Source organism: Jaculus jaculus, chromosome 2, assembly GCF_020740685.1.
Source record: "Jaculus jaculus isolate mJacJac1 chromosome 2, mJacJac1.mat.Y.cur, whole genome shotgun sequence".
NCBI classification, from domain to species: Eukaryota; Metazoa; Chordata; class Mammalia; order Rodentia; family Dipodidae; genus Jaculus; species Jaculus jaculus.
Genome location: NC_059103.1, coordinates 198,026,723 through 198,050,857, shown reverse-complemented (window position 1 = coordinate 198,050,857; position 24,135 = coordinate 198,026,723). Strand labels below are relative to the sequence as shown.

General features: G+C 46.7%; 1 protein-coding gene across 9 annotated transcripts in view; it reads right to left on the bottom strand.

Annotated features, from left to right (window-relative positions):
• The window catches only part of Ptk2 (protein tyrosine kinase 2), a 296,868-nt gene extending 287,209 nt beyond the window's left edge, over nt 1-9,659 (bottom strand). For 7 of the 9 annotated variants that reach the window (XM_045143858.1, XM_045143860.1, XM_045143863.1 and 4 more), the window contains exon 1: nt 9,613-9,658. The gene's annotated coding sequence lies outside the window, so the exon portion shown is untranslated. Of the gene's footprint in view, nt 1-9,612 lie in introns of all 9 variants that reach the window. The other 2 variants (XM_045143862.1, XM_045143867.1) reach the window with 2 other exon arrangements.
• Between the last annotated feature and the right edge of the window lie 14,476 nt (nt 9,660-24,135).

Below are 24,135 nucleotides of genomic sequence, written 5' to 3'. Positions count from 1 at the left end.
TCTTTGTGCTGTCACTGAGCTACAAAGCTGAAAGTTGATGGAGGAAAGAAAAAGCATCTCATTCCTCCCATTGTTTGAATTTGGGATTGATTACATCACAATTTCATCTGCTTGTGTTTCTCTGCAACAATTTTTTTTTTTTTTTTTTTTGAGATAGGGTCTCACTCTACTCCAGGCTGACCTGGAATTCACTATGTAGTCTCAGGGTGGCCTCAAACTCATGGTGATTGTCCTACCTCTGCTTCCCAAAGGCTGGGATTAAAGGCATGCACCACCACGCCCAGCCTAACAATCTTGATATTCTAAAAACACCCTACAGCAAAGCCCTGCAAGGTCTTCTAGTCTTTCTGTCTGATCCCATCTTTGACTCCCTCCAGACAGATGGTCATTTAGAAACTCTTTCCTCAAAGGTACCTAAAGGATAAGAGAATCCCTGCTATTAAGCTTAGACATTCTTGGTACACAGACATATCTCATTCTGTGTAAGACATACAGATAAAAGTCAAGTCATCAATTTTCATCTTAGCATATTCTCTTTTATTAAGCCTTTCGCCTAAAAAATGGGAAGGGCAAATGACAAAAGAAAATGTATTAAACCAGGTGTACCTGTAATCTTAACACTGGGAAAGGGGGAAGAGGGAGGGCAGAAGGGAAAGGATGGGGGAATGGCAGAGGGGAGGAGGAGGAAGGGAAGATGAATTAAATAAACATATTTAATCCTAGAACTGAAATCAATTCACACAAGGCTGCTTCATTAGTCACCCCAAGACTTGGCAACCACCCTGCCTCTAGTACATGGCATCCAACTCTTCAGCAGCAAAACAAAACCACCACTTAACTGTGCTGTAAGCACCAGCATGTACACATACTACTTGAAAACATCACATGCCTAGCAGCCATACAAAACACTTGCGACACAAAATTATTCATTTAAATTTCAAACCAAGACTCTAAAGAACTATGTGACCTCAGCATAAAACATGCAAAATTTCTTAAAGAAAAAGTAGATGTGAAGTGAAGAGCTCCCAGATTGTAAAAAATAAAAAATAAAAATAAGAAAAAAAAAACTAGAACTCCTTTAGAGGAGGGTAAACGTGCACACACAAATCACGACTGCATTGAAACCTCTCTAAAACATAGGCTCACAGCTCACATAAGTCACAATTCCCACAGCAAGCTCAAACAGCTCACAGAGCCCTACCACCAGAGCCCGATACAGGACACAGGAGAGACCTGACGAGATGCCAGGTGAAGGCAATACTTTGGTACTGTCATTACTCTTCTTTTTTGCATGTGTGTTGTATGTTGTATGTCGTGTGTGTGAATGTGTACCTATGCATGGGTGTATTGGCAGATGCATGTGCAAAGTGCACATGTGTGTGGAGGTCAGAAGAGAACCTCAGATGTTATCCTCAGGTAAGGGGTCCCCTTCCTTTTAAGACAGGGTCTCTGACTGGCCTAGATGGTCAGCAAGCTCCAGGGAGCTCCAGTCTATGCTTCCTCAGTGCTGGGATTAAGGGCCTGCACTACCATGCCCAGCGCTGACGTGGATGCTGTATACTCACATCTTCATGCCTGCAAGGCAAGCATTTTTCTGAGTCTCTTACCAGCCTTTCTGTCACTACTGTAAGAACCAGTCAAAAGTCCTTGAATTATCTGAAATATGAGTGCTTGAGTTTCCTCTGTACTGTAGGGCAAGAAGTCCTAGGAAGTTCACTGCGAAAGAGCAAATGAAAAAAAAACCTCAGGAACAGATTCTGTACCCAGACAATCATTCCCTTACCTGAGAATGTCCCATCACCTGTCACCTGCAAATGTTGCACCTAAACAGCAGCAGCAAGGCAGCGAAAGATGGCAAGGTCACAGACACACAGGTGTGGTGAATAACTGGTGCTTAGTACAAGGAAGGTGGCTCCTCTTTCACATGGCTTTAGGGCATGTTAAGCTCTTGTAAAAGTTAATAAACTCAGCTGAGGAGCACTGGCTACACCAGAGTTTCTGGACCAGTAATCACATGCCCTATGTATTTTTCCATTTCATTTCATTTTTGCAGCGCTGAGGATTGAGCCAGGGCCTTGTACACACCACAAAGCTACACCCTCAGCAAGCATCCTTTAAATCAGACTCATTGTGTACCACTGTGGGCAATCACTGTCTTCTAAACTTGAGGTAAGTCCTAAGAACACAAGACTAATTCCTATAAAGCCAGTTGGGGTTGGGGGATGCATACATGTATATAGATGTTTGTAAGTACAAGGGACAGGGTGTGTGTGTGTGTGTGTAGGCCAGAGGTGGACACTGGATAGCTTCCATTGCACTCCCCTTTACTGAGGCAGGGTCTCTTACTAGAAACCAGAGCTTGCTGTGCTGCTATTCTAACTGGCTAGCCTGCCTGGGATGTCTGAGCCTCCCAAGTGCTGGGATTACAGGTGGCCACCACACCCACCTAAAACTTATGTGAGTACTGGGGATCCAAACTCTGGCCCTCACACTTGCATGGCAAATGCTTAATCCACTGAGCCACCTCCTTGGTCCCAAGCCAGTTTCTATTTAAAAAAACTTTTACTGGGCATAGTGGCACATGTCTTTAATCCCAGCACTTGTAATGCAGAGGTAGAAGGATCTCCATGAGTTCAAGGCCACCCTGGGACTACAGAGTTAATTCCAGGTCAGCCTGGACCAGAGTGAGACCCTACCTCAGGAAAAAAAAAAAAAATTTTTTTTTTCAAGAGCTGGAGAGATGGCTTAGTAAAGGTGTTTGCCTGCAAAGTCAAAAGACCCAAATTCAATTCCGCAGGACCCACGTTAATCAGATGAGCAAGGTGGCACATGCGTCTGGAATTCATTTACATTGGCTGAAGGCCCTGTGCCCATTCATATTTCTTTCTCTCTCTCTCTCAAGTAAATTTTAAATTTTTTTTTTTTTTTTTTTTTTTTTTTTTTTTTTTTTTTTCTTTTCGAGGTATGGTCTCACTGTAGCCCAGGCTGACCTGGAATTCACCATGTAATCTCAGGGTGGCCTCAAACTCATGGCGATCCACCTACCTCTGCCTCCCAAGTGCTGGGATTAAAAGCATGCGCCACCAGGCCCAACTAATTTTTTTTTTTTTTTTATTTAGAAGTTGCCGGGGTTGGTGGTACACACCTTTAATCCCAGCACTTGGAAGTCAGAGGGAGGAGGATCCCTGTGAGGCTGAGGTCACCCTGACACTACATGGTGAATTCCAGGTCAGCCTGGGCTAGAGCAAGATCTCACCTTAAAAATTTTTTTTTTTCAAAATTAAAAAGAGACAGAGCACCCTCATAATAGGAGAAAAAGATGATGACATCAAATTAAAAGAGAGACTAATGGTAGAGGGAGGGGATATGACAGGAGAGCAGAGTTATGAAGAGGGAAGGGAGGGGAAGAGAGGGAAAGACCATGGTTTGTTGTCTGTAAGTACAGAAGTTGTCAATAAAAATTATGTGTGTGTGTGTGTGTGTGTGTGTGTGTGTGTAGTAATAACAGAAAACCTCTCTAAGAAAAAAAAAGAGACAGAGCCATATTTTTTTCCTGACCTAACAAGACATCTGAGTGACCCAATTAACAGTTCTCCAGTAACTAGTACACTGCGATTGCTTCAACCACCTATTCAACAAGCTCTACTGTGCTAAGACACTGGGGCACAACAGTGTATGAAACCACGTTTCTGCCCTCACAGAAGACACACAATCCTCTAAACAGTGAAACACAGACAAGTGTTAGGCACAAAAAAAACACAAAGTACTTTCGCTAAGAGGAAAGTAGACTGCAACCTACACACACAGCAGAGCACAAACCATGCAATGGGAGCAAGTTTAGCACCTAATGTGGGACAGAAATGAGATCCTTGGGCAGACAACCGACAAACATGACTTCTGAGGTTCTTTGGAGGTTGGTTTTGGCTCAGTAGCCCCATATAATGGAGTAGAGACTATGTCAAGTCTTAAAAGCAGGATGGAAAATTCTAGAATGTTGAGAATGAGTATAATCATTTCAGAAACCTTTACAAAGAAGCAATGTGTTAGATTATAAATTCCAGGGTTTAAGCCAAGAGTGGTGGTGCACACCTTTAATCCCAACACTCAGGAGGCAAAGGTAAGAGGATTGCCATGAGTTCAAGGCCACTCTGAGACTCCATAGTGAATTCCAGGTCAGCCTGGGCTAGAGTGGAAGCCTTACCTCCAAAAAGATAAATAAATAAATAAATAAACAAATAAAAATTCCAGGGTTTGCTATAAAGGGCTCAAGCCTCTGAGGAGAAATACACATTTCTTTTCCTTGCTTCCCACAAAAGTATTCCCCTTCATAAACACTGATGCAAGAAAAATCACCCCAAGAGCTCAGATATTAGAGGTTCCTAAACCATGTCTTGTTTACAAATAAGCAATCACTGCTTCACAAATTTTTTACTTCATTAATTCTAAATTGATTCAAATTATTAAAATTTTATGCATTTAATACATTATCTTAGGTCAGATCTAGTTGCCAGCCTCAAAGGGCCAACAAAAAAACAGTCACCTACATTTGCAAGTGCAAGATTACACTGCATCCAGTTTCCTCCTACTTCTGCACTGGGGTAAACTGTGAGATTCTGCTGCTTTCCAATTTAGCAGCCCTGGGCTTCCACAGCATCACTAGTCCTGCCTGCCTGGGATGAATGACCCAGGCAAGCTGTTGTAACTGCACCTTCCAGGCTTCCTCTGCACACTGAGGATGGGAACAGCTCAACGGCTATCCAGGGAACAGAAGAGCAAAGCTGAACCCTCACTCAGGAATATGCAGGATAAACAGCACATCTAATTTCCAGACCAGATCCCCTGCCAGGTTTACCTGACACTCACATAGGCACTGGGACCTTCAGGAAAGTGGTGGCCCAATAACATTCCCCTCATATCAGATCATATTCAAATTATGATCCAGACATTTTGTTTCTGAAAAGCTGGTTTCTACCAAGTATAAAAGCCTATCAGTGAGTGTCACATAGACTGTTTTAGCTAACTTTAGCTGAGGGCAAAAAGGAAACACCTTCATGTCCAAGCTTGCGTGATGCTCGGGTTGCTACAAGACTGCTGGAGAGAGAACAGTACTCTCCTCCTGTCCATAAGCCACTCACCAGTGTGCATGGAGATTAGAATACAACAGTATTAGCAAAAACTTACATTCAAACTGAAAGCTGAACTACAGAGGCTTCTCTGAATTTTACGTCAATCTTAAAACCCAGCAAAAATTAAAAAGAAACAATTGTTATAGATTATAGGCCATAAAAAAGGAAGATCACAAGTTGTAGGCCAGCCTGAGACACCCATTCTCCCTCTCACCTTCTCTCTCTCATGGCCTCACAGTGCCTGACACTACCTACACAAAAACAGCATAATAGGAGGAAAAGATCATGACATCAAAATAAAAAAGAGACTGATTGAGATAGGGAGGGGATATGATGGAGAATGGAGTTTCAAAGGGGAAAGTGGGAGGAGGGAAGGTATTACCATGGAATACATTTTATAAAATCATGGAAGTTGTTACTAAAAAAAATTTGAAAGAAAAAAATCTTGGACTATGGGGATGTTTGAACATCGTTGGGATTGGTAAATTGGAGACTTTTAAAGTTGGACTGAATGCATTGCATTTCACATCATGTATGGATAACAGTTTATGGGGGCCAGGAGAAGAATGTGGTGGTTTGATTCAGGTGTCCCCCATAAACTTAAGTGTTCTGAAGGCTAGGTTCCAAGCTGATGGAGATTTGGGAATTCATATCTGCTGGAAGCAGTGTATTGTTGAGGGCGGGCTTATGGGTGTTATAGCCAGTTTTCCCAAGTCAGTGTCTAGCACACTCTCCTGTTCCTGTTATCCACCTTATGTGAGCCAGGGGGTGATGTCCAGCCTCTGCTCATGCCATCGTTTTCCCTTGCCATCATGGAGCTTCCCCTTCAGCCTATAAGCCAAAATAAACCTCTTTTTCCTCACCAAAAAAAAAGAAAAAAAGAAAAAAAAAAAAAAGGCAGTCTTCCAGGCATAGTGGCGCACACCTTTAATCCCAGCATTTGGGAGGCAGAGGTAGGTAGACTGCTGTGAGTTTGATGCCACCCTGAGACTACGCAGTGAGTTCCAGGTCAGCCTGGACTACAGCGAGACCCTGCCTCGAAAAACCAAAAAAATAAAAAAGGAAGAGACTGGGGAGATTGTTTAGTGGTTAAAGGTGCTTGCTTGCTTGCATGCAAAGCCTGCTGGCCTGGGTTCAATTCCCCAGCCACCCACATAAAGACAGACACAAAAAGTGGCACAAATCTGGCATTCATTGGCAGCAACAAGAGACCCTGGTATGCCCATATACATACATACACACATGTACAAATAAATAAAATATTAAACTCTTTATCAAACCTAGGGTCTTTTGGCTTCACAGGTAAATGCCTTAACTACTAAGCCATCTCTCCAGCCCAATAAAATTTGTTTTTTGAGGTAGGGTCTTGCTCTGGCCCAGGCTAACATGGAATTCACCATGTAGACTATCCTCCTACCTCTGCCTTCAGAGTGCTGGGATTAAAGGTGTGCACCACCATGCCCGGCTCCAGTAAAAAATTTAAAACAAACAAATCTAAAGCCTTAAGGCCAAATATACTGAAATCAAAATTCTCTGATTGACTATATGCACTGCTAGGATTCAAAGCAAGGGATTCACACGCATGCTAAGCAAGTGCTCTACCACTGAACCACAACCCTAGCACCTTCCCCAATTCTTTTCCAGAAAAAAAAAAATAATAATAATCACTTCAAATGTTACAACACTAAAAATTTTAATGTCACTGAAATCTTAAACAAGAAATGATCTAGGTAAAATTTATCTAAACTGAAAGTGTCAGATTCAAAACTAAAGATTTGCACACTATAACAACACTATGAATGACATCTTTTGTAGCTATTGGCCAATTTTAATTATTTTCTCAATATTAAAACACCATGAAATACAAGGGGAAGAAACTATTCATAAAAACTTCAACAATATAAACAAAGACCCTAACTCATATTAACATCCCAAGAAAGATGAAAAACAAAAAGGGTAACTGTCAAATTCTTATTACAACACAGAATTATGTAATATAAAATCCTTTCTTCTGCTGGATCTATTATTATTATTATTATTATTTGGTTTCCAAGGTAGGATCCCACTCTAGCTCAAGCTGACCTGGAATTCACTATGTAGTCTCAGGGTGGCCTCAAACTCATGGTGAATCTCCTACCTCTGCCTCCCGAGTGCTGGAATTAAAGGCGTGAGCCACCATGCCCGGCTTTGGATCAATTATTTTTTAAAGAGAGAACTTTTTTTTATTTTATTTTATTTTTTTTTTGGTTTTCCGAGGTAGGGTCTCACTCTAGCCCAGGCTGACCTGGAATTCACTATGGAGTCTCAGGGTGGCCTCAAACTCACGGCAATCCTCCTACCTCTGCCTCCTGAGTGCTGGGACTAAAACCACGCCTGGTTCCATTTTATTTATTTTTGACAGTGCTGGGAATCAAACCCAGGGCTTGTGTAGCAAATACCCCACAAATGTCTTATTTTGAAGCCTTCTCCAACTTCCTGGAGAGAAAAATTATCTAAGGAGCTCAAGAATGTGGCTGTGAGTGAGGACTGAGGGGTTATGTAACTCCAAACAGCCTTGGAGCTCTGTAGAAACCACTTCAATCGAAGATGTGGAAATGCTCCTCACTGCTGCCTCCTCACTTCCGTTCTCCCAGACTCTCCACTGCCGCAGCCTGGGACCTTCTCTGGAACACTTCCTTCTTCAGTGGGCTGCCAGCCTCAAGAGCAACTGGGTCAGTCCCACTAACTCTAGGGAGTTTGCATCAGTGTTCTGAGTCATCCAAGGACTTCTCAAGACACCACCTCTGCGTGATGTGTAGTGCTCTGAAGGCTAAAGGGACTGAGGGTGCCTTTCACACACAAGATGTCTGTGCCCATATGAGTAAGCTGGATTGTATGACGGTAACCAGAAAACATTTGGAGGAAAATGTAACATAGAACACTGTTTTGTGTCTACAGCACTTAGTAAGCTAGTGTCCAGAGAGAATGACGGTAGGGTCAGCTAGTTTCATCCACACGGAGGACAGCCACAAATACAAAACAATTACACTCATAAACGCACAGGAACAAGCAGCCTCCTTAAAGTTTCCTTTGGGCTGGGGGTGTGGCTTAGTGGCAGAGTGCATATCCAGCATGCAAGGAAGGTTCTGGGTCCAACCCCAGGAAAAATTTCCCTACTTTAATAGCCCCCAAACTCAACAGTATCATTGGATGAATATATTAGCTATACTGGACCTCAACAAAAAATGCATTGAATGCGAATTTACGTTTGTAGCTTTATTAAAAAAAAAAAAAAGATTTAATTTTTTACTTCAGACAAAGAGTGATAGAGTGGGCACGCCAGGGTCTGTTTCCATTGAAAATTAACTCCAGAGGCATGTGCCACCTTGAGCATCTGGCTTACCGTGGGACCTAGAGAATTGAACCGGGGTCCTTAGACTTCGCAGGCATGAGCCTTAACCGCTAAACCATCACTCCAGTCCACGTTTCTATCTTTTAATAACTTCATCTACATACTTTGTCCGAGGTTTTGAGGGCTTTTCATAACGGAGCCACTTGCCAGAGTGCTCAACCATCTTATAAAGACCACCTCCCACCTCTGCCCCCAAGTAATCGCCTTACAAATATATTACATATAAAGGGTGAGGGTCTGGCCTTTTACTTCGAATAGTAACAGACTGTTATCACAACCGTGAAAATGCTTCCATTCTATGTCGAGACGCCAGCTTGTCAAGTCTTAAACACAAATCCCCAAACTCTCACACTGCCTTCAGCTTGAACGTATTTCAACCAGTTCCCATAATTACTACAATAATACTATTATCTTAAGTCTCACTGCCAAAAACCCAGCTGCGGGCTAAGTGTGCAAGAATGAGACACTGTTGAAATGGCTTTGCAAAGAAAAAGGGGGGGGGGGACTTTATCCTCGGTGTATTTCTCTACAAAATTTTGCAATTAAGAGACCCAGTACCACTCCCCACACACACTTCGGAGACCCGGGAGCCGCAAAACAGCGCGGCGGCGGGCGGCGGGGCTCCGGCGCCCGGGAGTTGGGCGGGGGCGGGCGGACGCGGGAGGAAACTTGGGCAGCACAATGACTGCGGCGCGCGCGGCTCGCCGGTCGCCCGCGAAGCCTCGCGCTCAGCGAGCTCGGGGACGCGGCGCCGGCCGGCCGGCTCCCTCCTCCTCCTCCTCCTCCTGCTCTCCTCCCTTTTGTTTTTCTGGCTTTCGGTCCGCTCCAGTGGAGGGCCCGCCCGGCCGGCCGCGCCCCGACCTTGCCCCTTCCCCTCCGCCGGCCACCCCGAGCCTCCGCGGCTGCGGACCCCTCGGCCTGTGAGCTCCGCTCGCCGCGGTCCCCCGACGCCACGGCCGGCCTCTCCATCCTCCCGCGGGCGCCCGGGGGCCGTGTCCGCCACGCCCGCGCCCGGCCCTCCGTCCCCCCGACCCCAGGCCGAGCGCCCCGCTCGCCGGGGGACGCCCGAGGCCGCGGCCCGCGCCCCGCACTCACCCGGCGGCGACTGGGCGCGCGAGGCTGAAGCGGAGGCCGAGGCAGGCGGACGGCAGCGGGCGGCGCCGGCAACGGCGGCCGCGTCCCCTCCCACGCGCACGCCCGGCGCACAGCGGTCCGGCCGGCGGCGGCGGCGGGCTCGCGCCCTCGGGCGTGCTGAGTCGGCGCGGGCCCGCGCGTGCGCCGTGGCTGCGAGCGCCCCCTCCGCCGCGCTCGCCTCGCCGCGGGCCACCCCCTCCCCCGGAGTCTGCGCAGGCGTCGCACGGGCCGCGCATGCCCAGTCGCCTCGGCGCGCAGCTTCCCGTGCGGTGGGCCGGGGCCTGGCGGGCGTGGCGCGGTCCCGGGAAAGCCGGGGCTCGGAGGACGCCGTGGCGGTGCTGAGCGCGCACTGGGCGGGCGGGCGTAATGGCCCGGCTCGGCACGGCACTCCTGCTCTTCCCTGTGCCGGGTTCCGAACGCGGCCTTCGGGCAGAGCCCCCGCCGGGAGCCAGCCACGCACGGGCCCACCTGCTTCCCTGGTCCCTTCTGCAGTGAGGACCCCGGGGTCCAGCGAGGCCTTTACGGACATCTTAGCAAATGCTGTGCCGTGTCGTGTCAAGATCACACTCACAGGGTGCTCTGAGAGCATGGGTACAAGCAGAGCATTGTCCAAATGATGAGCCGCACGCACCCCTGGGTCCCTTGGGTTGTCCCTCCACCCTCCCTCCTTAGAGATTAAGGCTGGAGGAGGAGGCCTTCGCCAGGCAAGCCGGACCTGGGAATACAACCGGCAGAGCGCTGCTGGACGAGAGGCCGTTTCGGCGCTGGGTTACTTGCAAACGTGGGGTAAAGGTCGGTCAAGGCCTCGAAAATCGATGCCAAGTTGACTGGAGTTTTTCTGTGCACAGCAGGAACCCTAATGGAGAGTTTTAAGCAGGAAGTGATAGCTGATTTGTTTTAAAAAAAAAAAAAATCACGTCCTTGTGGTAGGAAGTGAAACCAGAAGCGGGCAACTTTCACTTTTAGTGGTGTCATTTTGACCTTCCTCACAAGCCAGTAGGCAGGATAGGCAGAGTCCTTTTGAAAGGTGAGCATTGAAGCGCCCACGTTATATTCTTGGGAGCTGTAATTTGACCCGTCACTGAATCAGGTATAATAAAATGCTTTCGGTTAGTAAGATTTTTCCATATTTAAATGCTTTTTATTGTTGAATGAAATGTATTAAGGTGGGGCTGTTGGGGCAGCTGGTTGTGTTTGATTTTTTTTTTTTTTTGAGACAACGTATCATATAGTCAAGGCTGGCCTCGAACTTTATATGTAACTAAGAAATTACTTTGAACACCTGATCCTCCTGTCTGCACCTGCAGAGTGCTGGGATTATAAGCATGTGTTATCATGTCCAGTTTGTTTTTACCGTACTAAAAAAGAAAAGGATTAACCTGGGCATGGTGGTGCATGCCTCCGGATCCCAGTAGTTGAAGGTAGGAGCTAGAAAGATCAGAAGTTTAAGGTTGCCCTCAGCTGCATATGTGAGCTTGAAGAGGGAGGGAAGAGAGAGTTGTCTAGTGTCCTGCCTCAGGGCCTTTGTGCTTAATAGGTGCTCAGCATGGAAGTTTTTGTTCACTCAGTTCAAGATCCTTAAAGTGTCACCTCACTGACACCAGCTGTTCACTTGTTTATAATGGGACCCACCCACCGTCCTGCCATCCTCTGATACAAGCCCCACCACTTTATTCTGTTGTTCCCAGAGCTCCTGTTCTCTCCAGCTCTACAGGATGTCCTTGTTTACTTCTGACTGTCCCTCCACTAAACTGTTAGATGCATGGAGCAGGGACTTTGTTTCCTTCTCTGGGAGATCCCTGACATACACTACATACTTGTTCAGCAAGTGAATGAAGCTTTGGATGATGTAAAAGGAGAGATTATTATTAAAAGTGTCAGAAGAGGGCTGGAGAGATGGCTCAGCCGTTAAGGTGCCTGCCTGGAAAACCTAAGGACCCAAGTTCATTTCTCCAGTGCCCATGTACAGCCAGATGCACAAAGTGGCACATGCATCTGGAGTCCATTTGTACTGGCTAGAGGTCCTGGTGCACCCATTCTCTCTGTCTCTCTTCTCTCTGCTTGAAAAAACAAAAAGGTATCAGAAGAGTATGGGAGGCGCAGAGAAGAGTGAAAGCGAATAGAAGAAAACTAGTTTTTTGTTTTTTAGACAGTTTTGGTTAGAAACTGAGGCCCAAAGAGAACCAGGAGATGCCATCTATGTACCATCTCAGCCTGGCACAAGAATAGATCTCTTGGCAGGGATGGAACTCTGTCTGAAGGATAGTGAGCTACAGCACTCCCTGCTGCCTAAATAAAATGGCTTTAGTGGGCTGGCCTGGGACTGCCCTCCAAATCTTCAAACCAATCAGGTCTTCTTGCATGCCTGAATCTGATGCTATAAAGGCTACAGCCTTCCAGCCCCTCCCTTTGCCTTGGCACAGCACTAGGTGTGTGCATATGGTTCTCTGGATTCCCTCTCATCTATACTCAGACAGGTAAATCTGGCCTCTACTCTGGGGGTGGGAGAGCATAGCACTGTTTCTTGATTCTGTTTGCCTCTGTTTTATGTTTGAAATAATTTCCCACTTTGATTACTTGTATGATTTTCCTCTGATCTCCAAATTTACCATGTGTATACTTTCCTTACACTCCAGATCTACCACATGGGTACTCTCACAAGCTCTAGGCTTGTTACCTATGTAATTTATGTAAACTCAGGGTAACCATAAGTATACTTCTCTTCATTATTCATTTCTCCTCTGAATCTCCTGGTCTCTGCTTTGATACTCTCTCTCTGCTATTCCTTAAGTCACCACCATTTGCTCTTTTAACTTTCTTCCATGGGGAAAGTACATGGCAGATGTCATGTGGGTTCCTCTTAAGTCTCCCTACATAAGTTCCCAGATTCTACTTTCCATGAGTTCCTGGTTCTACTCTAATCCCTCTTTAAAGGGCTTGCCAGGGCTGCAAACAAACTCCAGATACATGGGTCATTTTGTGTTTCTGGCTTTTCGTAGGTACTGGGGAATTAAACTCCAGCTGCAGGCAAGCACTGAGCCATCTCCCCACCCCTGAATCCACGCCTCACCAAAGTAAGGAATTTTATGATGAATCATGAAGCAAAATTGGAATTTATTTAGAGAAAGTTTTGTTTTTACTTTTTTTTTTTTTTTTTCTTCCTGAGGTAAGGTCTCACCCTAGTCCAGGCTGACCTGGAATTCCCTATGTAGTGGCCTCAAAATCATGGTGATCCTCGTATCTCTGCCTTCCAAGTGTTGGGACTAAAGGCATGTGCCACCATACCCAGCTTACTCAGTCCTTTCTTTAAAAATATTTTTTTTAAATTTTATTTATTTGAGAGCGACAGACACAGAGAGAAAGATAGAGGGAGAGGGAGAGAATGGGCGCGCCAGGGCTTCCAGCCTCTGCAAACGATCTCCAGACGCGTGCGCCCCCTTGTGCATCTGGCTAACGTGGGACCTGGGGAACCGAGTCTCGAATCGGGGTCCTTAGGCTTCACAGGCAAGTGCTTAACCGCTAAGCCATCTCTCCAGCCCTTTAAAAATATTTTTATTGGGCCTGGAGAGATGGCTTAGTCCTTAAGGCATTGGCCTGTAAAGCCAAAGGACACAGGTTCAACCCCCCAGGACCCATGTAAAACCAGATGCACAAGATGGTGCATGTGTATAGAATTCGTTTGCAGTGGATAGAGACCCTGGCATGCCCATTCTCTCTGCCTCTGTCTCAAATAAATAATTTTTTAAGTAAAAAAGCCAGACATGGTGGCATATGCCTTTAATCCCAGCCTCATGTGTTTTGTTTTGTTTTTTAATTTTATTTATTTGAGAGAGAGAAAGAGGCACAGAGAGAGGGGGAGAGAATGGGTATGCCAGGACCTCCAGCAACTGCAAATGAACTACAGACACATGTGCCCCCTTGTGCATCTGCGTTACGTGGGGAATCGAACTGGGGTCCTGTGGCTTTCCAGGCAAATGCCTTAACCACTAAGCCATCTCTTCAGCCCGCCTTGTGGTTTTTCTTTGTTGTTGTTATTTGTTTGTTTTTTTGGTTTTTTGAAGTAGGGTCTCACTCCAGCCCAGGCTGACCTGGAACTCACTCTGTAGTCTCAGGGTGGACTCGAACTCACAGTGATCCTACCTCTGCCTCCCTAGTGCTGGGATTAAAGACATGTGCTACCATACCCGGCTTCCACCTTGTGTGTTTTTGATTAAGTGTATATTTGATCCCCAGCCAATGGAGACTTGCTAGAGGTGTGTCACTGGGCTTGGGCCTTGGGATTTTATAATGTAGCCTCCTTGCCAGTGCTGGTTCGATTCCTTCTTGCTGGTATGTGAGGGTGGGAGCCAGTTCCCACTCCTTCCATGCTTTCCTCACCGTGATGAAACTATATGCTGAAATAAATCCTTTCTTTCCACATGCTGCTTCGGGTTGGGGGTTTTGTCTCATCAACAAGAAAGTAACTGCTACAAGTGAGTGGGTTGGGACCCCTGCCTCTCAGCATACTTTGGCACCTAAGAGCACTAGCAGGGGAGTCAGGTGAATATCAGGTCAGACCCAGCCTCAAGTGCAACCACTCACCAGCTGCCAGGTCTTCGTCTGTAAAATGGGGCTTACACAGGATCAACATAAAACCAGATTGCTGTGGGAGGAAAGCCATCACAAGACCTACAGAGTTTGGCATGGAAGCCTGACAGCATTACGGTGTGGCTCACTCACAATCTGGATGATGACGTGGGGGATAGTCAAAGGATCAACACAGCAAGCAGTGTGGGGAGGGTTGTCCCTATGTGTACTGTTACACTTTACATGAATTGTCAACTTGACCGGGCCTGGAACTGAGGCAGTTAGGGTGACTGGGCCCCCAAAAGTAAAGGCAAATCTGATGCCCTTCAGTCTGCCCTTGTAATCTTCCTATTGTTAGAGATCAGAGAAGCTGGCTTCTCCTTATCTCTTGACTAAAGGAGTTCCCTAAACCTGTTTTTCCATGGAGAACCTAAGCCACTCCTGGGAGGGAAGACCCTTTTCTTAGAATTTAAATCTGATCCTGACATTGTGGTTGTTAAGCTCAGCCCCAAAACTAGGTATCATGGCTGGCCTCTTCTTGAGCCAGCCACTAGCCCAGACCAGTCAGCCCTCACTCTGACTCACTTGAGCCAAAAGGGGAAGCCCACCACAGCAAGGTTAGAAGTAGACCCTTATCAGGGGGCAAGCTCTCCTGGCTGCTCCTGAACTACCAGGTTCCCACATGAACTCTCTACCCCTCCTGCCTGGCACATGGCAGGAGCTCTCTGCACTTTCTTCTCTTTCTGTTAACCTAATAAAGTCTCTCCAAACCTTACCCTCTGGCCCATGGATTTTAATTCTTTAAATTCATAAGACAAGAATCAGGGATACCCTAAATTTATTGGTATATTGACAAGAAACCCAAAATTCTTGTTTCTGAATCACCTAGGTAATCATCTTCTGGTACTGCTTGTGGGGGATTATCTTCTTATTATTCTTATTATTATTATTGACAACTTCCATAATTGTAAACAATATCCCATGGTAATTCACTCCCTCTCCCCACTTTCCCCTTTGAAACTCCACTCTCCATCATATCCCCTCCCCCTCTCAATCAGTCTTTCTTTTATTTTGATGTCATGATCTTTTCCTCCTCTTATGATGGTCTTGTGTAGGTAGTGTCAGGCACTGTGAGGTCATGGATATCCAAGCCATTTTGTGTCTGGAGGAGTATGTTGTAAAGAGTCCTACCCTTCCTTTGGCTCTTACATTCTTTCCACCACCTCTTCCACAATGGACCCTGAGCCTTGGAAGGTGTGATTGAGATATTTCACTGTTGAGCACTCCTCTATCACTTCTTCTCAGCACCATGGTGCCTTCTGAGTCATCCCAAGGTCACTGCCATCTGAAAAGAGAAGCTTCTCTAACCAAAAGTGAGAGTAGCATTAACATATGGGTATGAACATTAAGAGAAGTGCTTACTGGGCAGTTTGGTGAGCATAGTATATACATTTAGCCAGACATCAGCAGATGTTATACTCCTAGGGCTCATAAATACCCCTGTTGTAAGTTTTCAGTATCAGGGATGTATTCTCTCCCATGGAGCAGGCTTCCAGTCAAATTAGAGGGAGGTTGGTTTCCCCCATAATAGACGTGCCACTATTGCAGCCATTGGCTCATTTGGCCTGGCTGGCCAAATATAAGGCTTGCAGTGTTCACTGTTGAGTACCTTCACTGGTGGTTTCTTTCTCACCCATTGAACTGCATGCAGAATGGCTTCTTCCAGCTCTTTGTCAGCAGGTCTACATGGAGGAGGTTTTCAGCTCAGCTCCAGCAGGATTTTTCAGTGATCTTGCAGCCCCAGTATGTGGAGTCTTCAGCAATAGGGTCTTAGAGACTTTTCTTGTGGGAAGCCAAGGGCCTTGGCAATGACCTGTAATGTTTGGGGCGGGGGGCATCAGGGACCTCCCTGGCTAACAACTCACTGGAAGGTATCCCATTCCTAGCACTGAAAATTTTCTAGTAACAATCTATGGCTCCTGAGTGTTCCATTGTCCAACACAGTAGGTTGCCATATGACTTATTTATATTCTCTTTGATTTTGATTAGCCCTCTTTCCACCTTACCTTTACTCAGTCTCTTCCCCTGACCTCATTTACGCCTTTTCACCCCCATTAATCTGTTCTTCAACTTACATATATGCAATACCATCCTACTAAGTCCCTCTTCCCTCCCTTTCTATTCCCTTTATATCTAGAAGGAGCATGAGAGAAAGAAAGAAAGAAAGAAAGAAAGAAAGAAAGAAAGAAAGAAAGAAAGAAAGAGAGAGTTACCACACCAGGGCCTCCAGCCACTATAATCAAACTCTAGACTATGTGCATGTGTGACCTTGTGCATGCATCACCTTGTGGGTCTGGCTTGCATGGGATCTGGGAAGTCATACATGGGTCCTTAAGCTTTGCATGCAAGCATCTTAACCATTAAGCCATCTCTCTAGCCCAGGCATACTTTTTTTTTAAAGTATTTATTTGAGAGAGAAACGCAGATAAAGAGAGGGAAAATGGGCATTCCAGGACCTCCAGCCACTGCCAAGGAACTTCAGACTCATGTGCATCTGGCTTACATGGGTCCTGGGGAATTTAACCTGGGTCCTTTGGCTTTGCAAGAAGCAGTCACCATAACCACTAAGCCATCTCTCCAGCCCATGAGGGATTACCTTAATATGGTTACTTGGTGGGGGGGGAAGACCTACCTTAACAGTGGACAGCACCATTCTTTGGGCTGAGGCCCTGGCCTGGATAAAAAGGACAGAGCTGGTGACCAGCCACATTCACTGCTCTCTGCTTTCTGACCGCAGATGCAATGTGACCAGCTCTGCTTCGAGCTCCTGCCATCACGCCTTCTCTGCCATGATGGACTATAACCTCAAACTGTAAGCTGGAATAAATCCTTTCTCCCTTAAACTGATTTTTATTTATTTATCTTGAGACACAGAGAGAGAATGGGTGCCCCAGGGCCTCCAGCCACTGCAAACAAACTTCAGATGCATGCGCCACCTTGTGCCTCTGGACCTGGAGAATTGAACCTGGATCCTTAGGCTTTGCAGGCAAGTGCCTTAACCACTATGCCATCTCTTCAGCCCCCTTAAACTGATTTTCATTAAGTATTTTGTCCTAGCAACAAGGAAGGCAATTAACACACATGCCCTCTCCAGCCTCGTGACAAGCCTGATGTGGCGACTGCCGGGATCACCCACATGTCATGGGTGAGAAACTGTAGCTCAGGATCAAAAGCAAGTCAAGGAACAGGACTGGAATTCAAGGCTGCCTCCTTCCAGATTGCGGAGCCCTGCTCCTTCCTCTTCCCGGTGCAGTCAGCCGCACTCAAACCCTGGTGCAAGGAAACAAAACAGCACCACTGGGCTTCTCCCTTCCTGCCCTGCACCAGATGGGCCAAGCATTGCCCTGGCGTGGGAAGCTATCAGGAAGGGCTTCCTGTATTCTAGCAGAGCAGCTGCACCGAGCCCCCAAGCAATTCTCCTTGAAAAGTCCCCAGGCTCCCTGCTGGGAAGGATCCCTCACAGTGGGGAAGGAAGCAAAAACGGATATTTAAGGCTCAGATGGGTGGATAGTGAGGGCTGGAAGCTGATGTGACCCAGGAGCTGCTGATGCCAGGCTACTGTGTCAGGGTTAGCAGTCTACAGACCTGTGTGCAGAAGCTTTAGTGAGACAAGGGACAACCAGGGGACAGATGCCCAGGTACCCTTTTGTCCAGTAATGGCCTGTAGCATGAATGCTGCCCTCACTGCTATCAACCCAGGGAGTAAAGAGCTGGGTACAACAGGAGGGAAAATGGAGCCCAGCATGCCTAGATGGCAGTCCGAGCACCTTCTTGTGACAACTCAGCAGCCCTGAGCAGGTTGCTCAACCTCTCTGATTCTCATCTGTAAAATAAGGAGAGCAGACAGGGAAGTGGCAAGAGCAGAAAGTCAGTGCTGCCTCGGCAAATGGCCGGGGGAGGCAGTGCTCAAGGAGGGACAATGTGAGGGACTAAGTTCAGATTCTTCTGCAAACTCACGAAGACCAACTGAGAAGTCTGACAGAGCGCCTTTACAGCTGCTCAGGAACCTTCTGAGCTTGCAGGATAGCTGGACTGTTCACAGGTTTTACAGGCCTGAAGTAGTATCAGGATTAGCTGGACAGTTGACCTTTCCAGGTAGGGAGGAGGAAGCCATGCCCACCGGCTATGCCTGTAGTGGGGACTCAGGGGGAGCACTCAGCTGAAGCAGGGCCATCCCAGGTGCTCCCACTCATAAGAATCCCCTATCTGAGCCAGGTGTGGGGGCGCATGCCTTTAATCCCAGCACTCAGGAGGCAGAGGTAGGAGGATTACTGTGAGTTCGAGGCCACCCTGAGACTACATAGTGAATTCCAGGTCAGCCTGGACTAGAGTGAAACCCTACCTAGAAAAACCAAAAAAAGAAGAAAAAAAAAATCCCCTACATGAGTGCTTTACTCCCCAGGCCTCCCCTGTGCCAGGGTCCCCAAACTCATCCTGAATGGAAGCACGCAGGTCTTGCTGCCTAAAGCAGGACATCACTTATGGGGTATACCCCAGGATGCTGCTCCCTTGCGTGTGGCCCTGCTGCTCTCCAGCCTGCCCCCCCCCCCAACACATACGACACATAAGTAGCCAGGGGAAAGCATACCTCGCCAGAATTGAGCGGCTCCAACCAGGACTGTTCTCCACCCCAACCCCTGCTTGAGATCCCTTTGATCTGGAACTTGCTTGGGGAGAGGGGGGCCTCCCATCACATTTTCACCCCAAGCTGCCACATTTGCTGGTGAGATGTGCTCTGAACTATTCATTATCTCATTGTTCACAACCGCCTTGGATCACACTAAGCTATTGTGTGGTTTTTCCTGGGGAGTCATGAACAAATATCTATTCACCCCAGATATGCTGAGGTCCAGCCTCAGCAGCAGGGTGGTAGAATTCAGAAGGGGACGTGTGAGGACCTGATGTGGGCCAGGAGTTCAGGTGAAGCACACTGGACGCAGAGCAAAACCCTGCTTCTTTATCTATATCTTTACAATACGTTATATTTTTTGCAAGCAAGACAGAGCAACTTATTCATGTGGCTTCTATTCTCTAAGAAATCTTGCACGATATTCTTCTTGGTTCTCCTTGCTGACTCCACACATCCCCTTAGAGTTCTAAACCCTGCTGAGACTGGACCCCACACAGATACAGAACAAATGACTGACCAAAGAAATGAGTCGCCCACCCAAGCCTAACTTAGAGAGCCTGTTAGCTTATTGGGGTTATTTACAGAAACATAGATGTGACTCAAAGGCAGCTGCATCACTGAAGAGTCCACCCCAGCATGGATGACAGTTCACCAGAGCTTCCTACCCAACTTGCAGGCAACTGGGCAGACCAGAGAATCTCCTCTCCCCCAGTAACTGTTCACTGCTCCTTCCTATTTGCAGAGGGGGTCTTGAGGATCTTGTAACTTTCTTCCTTTTTTTCTTTCTGACTTTTTTTTTTTTTTTTTTGAGATAGGGTCTCTCTCTAGCTCAGACTGACCTGTAACTCACTCTGCCATCCTAGGCTGGCGTCGAACTAACAGCAATCTTCCTACCTCTACTTCCCCAGTCCTGGGATAAAAGGCATGTTGCCACCATGCCCTAGAGAATCTTGTAACTTCCTGAGCTCTGAAGCCTTGGGAGTTTCCTCTCCAGTATGGTGGGCCTCCCCCTAGGAGGGCATGTTTCAATGCAAGGGATATTACATTTTACAGATGGATAAACCGAGGGGAAAGGATGCTGGCCATCCAACAAGTTGATGGCAAAGCCAAGATTCACATCCAAAGTATCAGGCTTCCAGACCACAGCCCAGTTATGAGCTCCTTGCCTTCCATACCTACAGGGGATCTTCCACGCATGAAAGTGACCAGGATGGGACTGCCATGCCATGTCAGTGCACTCTCAGTCAGCAGAGGTCACAGAGCTCCAGAGACCCTGTGCCCCTCCCCTGCTCCTCCTGCAGCATGGGCTGCATTTCGCTGCCTAGACCTTGTTCCCTGCTTGACCAATTCTGACTCCCTTGAGGAAGGTCCTCTAGGAATGTCTCAGAGGCCATGTTAATGGAAGGCCACATGCTTTCATTGTTTCCAGGGGGTTCTTTTGAGAGGGAGTAGGCAGTTGGGGTGACTGGGCCCCTGAAACTAAAAAAAAAGGACAGGAAAGTATGTACTTGCTAGAAATCAAGGATGACCTGACTTCTTATCTCTTGCCTACTTTCCTAGACCTTTTTTTTTTTTTTTTTGCACAAACAACCTGGACCCCTCCTTGGAGGGAGGTCTTTCATAGGATTTAAACATTGTGGTTGGTCAGGTTCAGCCCCTGGAACTTGGTATCAGGACTAGCCTCTTCCTGAGACAGCCACCAACCAATCTGAGCCAGAAAGTTATAAGGTTATAAATACTTCTGCAAGGGGCAGGCAGGCTCCCTGAGAAGCCTGAGCACTTAGGAACTTCCAGCTGCTGGTGAATTTTTCCTTGGCTGGGCCTGGGCTTTGCTGAGCAGGCAGCCTGAGCAGGCTGAGCAGAGGGGAGAGCTCCCTAGTCCTTACTATCCACATGGGTCCTCCCCACAGGGCAGGAACTCTTTATTTTTTTTTCTCTGTTTTTTTAGAGAGGGGGGGGAGAATTGGCATGCCAGAGCCTCAGCCACTAAAAGCAAACTCCAGACACTTGTGCCATGTAGTGGGCATGTGCACTTGCCTTATCCTTATGTGTCTGGCTAAGGTGGGATCTGGAAAGTAGAACATGGGTCCTTACGCTTCGCAGACAAGCGCCTTAACTGCTAAGCCATCTCTCCAACCATGTCTTCTTTTTCATGGTTCTCCCAGGCCTTCCACATGGAATCGCTATCCATGTGGGTGCCTTTCCTTGGCATTGTACTTCCCTCAATAAATATAATAATTTAGCCAGGCATGATGGCGCACATCTTTAATTTCAGCAATTGAGAGGCAGAGGTAGGCAGATTGCCATGAGTTCAAGGCTACCCTGAGACTACATAGTGACTTTCAGGTCAGCCTGGGCTCGAGTGAGACCCTACCTTGAAAATCCAAAAACTAAATAAATTTGGTTTTTCAAGGTAGGGTCTCGCTGTAGCCCAGGCTGACCTGGTACTCACTATGTAGTCTCAGGGTGGCCTTGAACTCACGGTGATCCTCCTACCTCTGCCTCCTGAGTGCTGGGATTAAAGGCGTGCGCCACCATGCCCGGCTGTTTTGTCTTGTTTTGTTTTGTTTTGTTTGAGACAGGATCTGGCTGTGTATCCATGTGCTAACTTCAAACTTGCTATGTAACCCAGACTGGCTTCAAACTCTCTATCCTCCTACCCCTGCCATCGGAATGCTAGGATTGCAGCTGTGTACCACCATGCCCTGCACACGCTCATACTTTTGTAGAATGATCATGAATGACTTGTTACCTTTTCAGGGACATAGATGAAACTGTAGATCATCATGTTCTCTTTTAATTTTTCTCCTTGTTCCACTGTGGACTGACAGCACTGCGCAGGCCAGCTGAGCACCATGCACCATACTTCAAACAGGCCTAACCCCAAAGGGTTGAAAAGCAAGATGTGGGCTGGAGAGATATCTCAGCAGTTGAAGGAACTTGCTTGCACAACCTACTGTTAGGAGTTCAACTCCCCGGTACACATATACAGCCAGATGCACAAATTGTAGCATGTGTCTAGAGTTTGTTTGCAGTGATGGGAGGTCCTGGCATACCATTCTCCCTCTTCCTCTCTCTGCCTGTCTCTCTCCATCTCTCTCTCAAGTATATAAAGAAAAGTATCTTTAAAAAGCAAAATGTGGGCTGAAGAGATTGCTTAGTGGTTAAGGCCTTTGCCTGTGAAACCAAAGGACCCAGGCTCAATTCCCCAGGACCCACATAAGCCAGATGCACAAGGTGGCACATGTGTCTAGAGTTCATATACAGTGGCTGAAGGCTCTGGCATGCCCATTCTCTCTCTCTCTCTGCCTCTTTCTCTCTCAAATAAATGAAATAAAATAGTTGTTTAAACAGCAAAATGTGAGAGTTGGAGAGATGGTTTAGTAGTTAAGACACTTGCTGAGAAGCCTAAGGACCCAGGTTCAACTCCCCAGAACCCATATAAGCCAGATGTACAAGGTCACACATGTGCACAAGGTGGCACACATGTATGAAGTTTGATTGCAGTGGCTAGAGGCCCTGGTGCACCAATTCTCTCTCTCTTCCTCTCTCATAATTTTTCTTTAAAAGCAAAAAGTAATTCTCTTCAAAATTGAAGCAGGCTTCTAGCACAAAAGATAGGTTGAAAGCAATGTAAACAAAAAATTAACATCTCCATGTTTGTTTATATTCCAAATCTATTAAATGAAAAGCTAAATCAAACTATAGTTATTAAAAATCAAAATCTAGCCAGGCATGGTGGCACATGTCTTTAATCCCAGCACTTGGGAGGCAGAGGTAGGAGGATCGCTGTAAGTTCAAGGCCACCCTGAGACTATGTAGTGAATTTTGGGTCAGCCTGAGCTAGACATTAACAGTTGAGATCCTACCTCAAGAAAAAAAAAATCAATCTAAGCCAGGCATGGTGGCACATGCCTTTAATCCCATCACTTTTAGGAGGCAGAAGTAGGAGGATTGCTATGAGTTTGAGGCCAGCCTGAGACTATATAGTGAATTCCAAGTCCACCTGGGCTAGAGTGAAACCCTACATAAAAAAATAAATAAATAAAAATAAAATCTTCTATTAAATATAAATGGAGCGAAATTTTTTTTTTTTTGAGGCAGAGTCTCTATACATACCCCAAGCTGACCTTGAATTTGTAATGACCTCTCTGTCTCAGTCTACAGGTCTGAGCAATGGGAATGGATCTTTCTGCTCACAAGAATGTGCCTGGACAGAGGCAAAGAAGCTGGGGCATTTCTGAGGAGAACTCCCAGCTTGCCAAATGCCCTCGCCATAGCTCCTCTACAGCCCCTGACTGCCTCTTCTCGTAAGGGAACAAGCCTGGCTGCATCCTCAGGTTGTTGGTGGGTGGAGTTTTGAGGAGTTCTGCTAGATATTTTCTTCTTTTTAATTTTATTTAATAATTTGCAAGCAGTGAGAGAGAGAGAAAGAGAGAGAACGAGAAAGAATAAGCATGCCAGGGCCTCATGTCACTGCAAACAAACTCCAAATGCAAGTGTCACTTTGTGCATCTGACTTATGTGGGTAGTGAGAAATCAAACCTGGACCATCAAGGTAAGCAAATGCCTTGAATTGCTGAGCCATCCTTCCAGTCACCCTGGTAGGTATTTTCTACAAGGACTCACTAATAGAATTTGTCTCTTATCCTTCCAGTATAAGACAGATGTCATTGGGAGGAATACCTCAGGTAAACTATCCTTGTCATATCATGCTGAGGACACACACTTCAACATGACTTTTTAGAATTTTTTTAAAAAATTTATTTGCATGCAGAAGAGAGAGAATAGGTGCACTAGGGCCTCTAGTCACTGCAAACAAACTCCAGACGCATGCGCCATTTTGTGCATCTGGCTTTACGTGGGTACTGGAGAATCAAACCCAGGTCGTTAGGCTTTGCAGGCAAGCACCTTAACTGCTGAGCCATCTCTCCAGCCCCCAACATGACTTTTGACTGTTAATGTCAAACGGGATTGCTTGGCAGAGAGCAGTCATGTCTGTCACTTTCCCTGAAGCCCTTCCAAACTTGATGCTTTGGGAGAAAGTCACTCTGTGTGGCCACACCACAGTGTAGATTGCGGTAATCCCCACCTCGGGGACAGATGCACGTGGCACTGGGAGGTTTGTTGCCTTCTGTTCATTGATTCAGCTCTGTATATCTGTATGGGCTTATGGGGTTTAGTTTTCCTTTGGATGACCATCAGTTACTGCCTTATTCATTCATTTA